A 4,824-nucleotide genomic window follows, 5' to 3' on the forward strand; every position below is an offset into this window, starting at 1 on the left:
AAAGGCTATTTTGTGTTTCTATGGGGAGAGAAAGAAGAGAGAGGCTAGGAGAGATAGAAAAATAGATATTGATTACCTATATGGTTAAAATCTTACTCTACCAAATATAATACGTATATTATGTGGAAGAGTTATAACCACCCACAACTTTATCTCCTTAAGAGATGAGATAATGGGTTATATGCACTTATCCTCAGGACAAGTTGATTCAAAATAAATCTTTCCTTGTAATAACCCACATTCATGTCTTAGTTATGTTCATGTGCATTTTCATGATTTTGTCTTGTTAAGCTTGCATTTGTAGACTTTGACTTGTTTTGCCTAAGTAAAGGTCTATGTCTTGTTTTGTGCTTATGTGATTTGCCTAAGTGTTGTATGCATGCTTTGTTCCTTCCTTGCTGTCTCAAGCCTAGGTCATGCCAAGCCTAGGTCATGTTAAGCCTAGGTCATGCCAAGCCTAGGTCATCTCAAGCCTAGGTCATGTTAAGCCTATGTCATGCCAAGCCTAGGTCATGTCAAGCCTAGGTCATGCCAAGCCTAGGTCATGCCAAGCCTAGGTCATGTTAAGCCTAGGACCATCTTGGAACCACTTTGGTTGGCCTCCACCTTCACCCTGGCATATTGGCCGAGATGTCATCATCTAGGCCAAGGTGTGCATCACCTAGGCCGAGATGTTATCATCTAGGCGTCTTAGATCCTTGATTCTTGCACCTAGTGATCTTGTTCCGAGACTGGAATGACCTAGACCGAGGTGTGGCATATCTAGGCCGAGGTGTGGCACAGCTAGGCCAAGTGTTATCCTTCCTAGCTAAGATCATTGAGACCTTACTTGCCGAAGCCTATGTCTTAATCCGAGATCATTACATGCCGGAGTGCCCATATCACCTTACTTGTTATATACACTTTGTCATACACTTGTCTTGTCATTCTGTCACCTTTTTTAGGAGAGCCAACCAGTCTTTGCCACGTGTCCCAGCAGAGGGTTAAGTCTGCTAGCAGTAGAGAAACCCACATCATTTGTCATATCTTTGCCTTTATAGAGAGAGAAGCTCTAGGAAGAGGGAAGAAGAAGTTCTTAGAGAAAGAACTAGATTTTTCAAGCTTGATCTTCACACCTTGAACCGTTAGATTCGTGTTTTGAGGTTAGATTCTTGATCTACTCTTGTTGTTCTTTATATTGATCAGATCACGTTGCATGATCTACCATGATTCATGAGCCATGCATTGATTTAAAGCTTGTTTTAGAAAGAGAAAATGATGTTCTTGTGTTCTTGAAAGAAAACCATGTTTTAATCCGAAAGTTTGTATCAAGATCCATGTTTTTGTGTTTGTTTTCATAAGATCTTCAAGTATGGGTACCCAGGTCCATGTTTTCAAACTCATCTCGTGAAATCTCAGATTTTGAATAAAGAAGTTATGATTTTAGCATTCATGTTCTTCATGTTCTTGTCCTTCATGTTCTTCATGTTCATCAAGGGGGAAACCCAGATTTCCAGACCTCATTTCCCTAGGTGTGGTCACTGAAACCACTCTTGCCTAGATCTCACACCTAGGCCAAGCATCGTATCTCACCTTGGCCAACCTTGCATGATCACTTGCACCTTAGTCTATCTTGCATGCACACCTAGGCTAACCACTTCACACCTAGGCCGACCATGGTACACCCTTGCTGGCACCTTGTAACACCTCGGCAGGCAGCTGCACACCGAAGCCTAGGTAACCACACCTCGGCCAAGAGGTGTGGGACCTCGGCCACGACCTCCTGAGTTCACCCAGCTAGGTCATTTTTGCCTAGATCATTTCTGTACATCCATTCCAAGACCTGGTTGGTACCCAGCATGTTTTCCCTAGATGAAAAACAGCGATTTAACTCCCATCATGTTTTCTCTAGATGAAAAACAGTGATTTAACTACCAGCATGTTTTACTTTGTCTTGACTTGGTTTTGGAAAGAAATGCCGGGATCATTTGCACTTATGAAAAGCTTATTTTAAGAATGCATTTCATATCCATCTTTGAGCATCTCTTCTTGTCTTCTTGAAGTGCATTCAGTAGACTTTATTATGTATGTTTAGGTCTTGAATCCTTGCCTTAATCCCTACACTCGAAGAGCTATGTGAGTGGTATTTTTAATAAAGCTATGTTATAAAGTTTTGATAAAGCTTTGCTTTGTTTTGGAAAAGTATTTGATCAATCATGAATGATTATCTCTAGTTTTTGTATCAAGTATTATCTTGTTTTGATGACATTCTTGGAAAGTCCTCCCATGCTAGGGGACTTTAAGCCCATGTAGCACCATGTTTGAGAGATCTCTGCCATCGACGGTCTTGTATAGATGGCCCCATTGACGGCCTTGTGCGGGTGGATTTGTCTAATCGATTCCGGGTCGATTATTTCCTTGTTTTGTGCGGAATGTCATCCCCCATGTATTATGTAGATGTTATTAAACATCCCAAGAAGATTTGAAAGATTTGATTGATGAATTTGATTCATCCCATGTTTTGTTACAAGCTATGATTATGTATTATTTTGATAAAGATCACGGATATCATTCATTTAAACCTTTATTACTAATATCATTCACTGAGTATCCAAACTCACCCTCTCCTTATATATATGTAGGTGGCGATCAAGAAGGCAGTGACGCCTAGATGTTATTTGCAAGTTGTTTTGGATTCATTTTGCTAACCTCTTGAAGATTATGTTTTCTTAGTTTTAATTCACTTCTCTTGTATATGTCGACTTGAGAAGCCTTTTGATCAAGATGTAATATGTACTTTATTTTATTTGTATCCAAGTTGTAAAACCATGTTAAGATGTATGTCATTTCATTTGATCTATGCATTGCTCTTATGGACTACTTAGATTTAAATATATTGCTTCCGCACATGTAGGCCCCATATGTATACCCTGATTGTTGTGTGAATTTTTGTAAGTTGGCCTTTGGTAATCTCTGATTACTGGCCATCATGGCACCATTCTACTAGGGGCGGAATGGGGTCGTGACATTCCTAGCAGGGTCTCTCAATAGATCATGAGTCATGCCACCATGGGCGACCCAATCAAGTATGGGTTATAAACCCGACCCAATTTCCAACAGTTATTGTCATCTCTCAGTGAAATTCGGGTAAGTCTTTGAACTTCATAGCATATTGCATGCTTACTTGATGCACTGCTTTTCAATAACTTACGTTTATATGCTTTTTGATGTTTAATTGGTTGTTTTGAATATTTTTCGTGAAATTGCTTAAGTTGGGTTATATTCATAACCATATAATGATTAAAGCCATCTTTTTGTTAAGAAAATCAAATTGTTATATAAAAATCATTAGCTTAATGTGGTTATGTTCATTAACTCCAACTTGAATGATATCTTGTTTATTCAATCACCTAGTTGCTAGGATTAGTAATGGATTTAGGGTTAATAATCAAGTTCATGGAATTAATCAATCATGTAATCTCATAAAATAGAAAATTAGTAGAGGTCAATCACTTGATTGGGCGCAAAAGGGATGCATCAATTAATGACATTCCCCTTTCGTATCTAAATTCCCAAGCCGAGATATTTGGTTATGATAGATTAGTGCCTATATTATGTTTTTAGAGTCAAAAAGTTTCTTAGTTTCCCTATAAAAATTAAGTGGCAACTATATTATAAGAGCAAGACAAATGAGAGGTGCCACTACCAACCCTACCCTCCTCCAGTACCACATCCACCACAGCCCCTCCCCACCACTAGTGAGTATTGGCGACTAAAGGATTAGTCGCTAAATGTATGATTTTCAAAAGTGTAAATCACTATTGGCGACTAAAACTTTGGTCGCTAAAGACCTGTTTTTTGCCGACTAAAAAAGTTTTACTCGCCAATACCTCCGGCGACCATGTATTCGCAACAAAAGCGGCAACTAAAAATTTTAGTCGGGGAAACTAAAAAGTCGACTTTTGGCGACTAAAAATGGACTTTTGGCGACTAAAAAGGTGATTTTTCTTGTAGTGACTCGTAGCTTTTATATTCCCTTAGTAACTACCACCTCCAACTCCCTTTCCCTCAACTGCCGCCACCATCAACACTTCCCATCCCTAACCACCTTCCAACTACGGCCAAAAAACTAACGCCTAAAAAAATCAAAAGCGACACCTCAAAAAATACCAAATCAACAACCAAAAAAACTAAATAAAACCCATAAAAGAGATATTAGAGCGAAGAAATGAGATTGAAGTAAAGATAGAGAGAGAAAAAAAAATTGGGCTATGTTTGGTGCAGCTTTGTAATCATAATTCCACCCATTCGTTTGCATGCATTGTTTGGATGGAGTTTTAAAAATGTGATTCCATCACACATTTTAAAACATATTTCTCTTTCACGTTTGGTTACTCTCTCTCTCTCTCTCTCTCTCTCTCTCTCTCTCTCTCTCTCTCTCTCTTTCTTTCGCGTTCTCCATTCTGAAAAGCAGATGATTTTTGAATTTTGGGTCTACTCGGTCATCCTTCCAGACGTCCCCTCAGACATCTAACCGGTTGATCGGAACAATGTAATTATTTTTTTTTTATTTTTTTGCAATTGTCAATCGCCAATCGTCACATATTATTTAGAAGAAAAAAAATTATATTTGTTTTTAATATTTTTTAAATATAGAAATTATTTTTTTAAGACCAAAATGACAATTTTTTTTTTTAAAATTGAATGTTAAAAAGAGTTTGGCTATGAGTTTCGAATAAAATTTTCAATAGAGTTTTGAGTTGTGTGTTTGGTTATTAGTAATAAATTTTTGAATTAAGTTTTGAAAACTCTTTTCAAAACTCATAGCTAAACAAATTTTCTCTT

This window comes from Camellia sinensis, chromosome 5 (assembly GCF_055761805.1).
Source record: "Camellia sinensis isolate YWXY chromosome 5, ASM5576180v1, whole genome shotgun sequence".
In the NCBI taxonomy this organism is placed as follows: domain Eukaryota; kingdom Viridiplantae; phylum Streptophyta; class Magnoliopsida; order Ericales; family Theaceae; genus Camellia; species Camellia sinensis.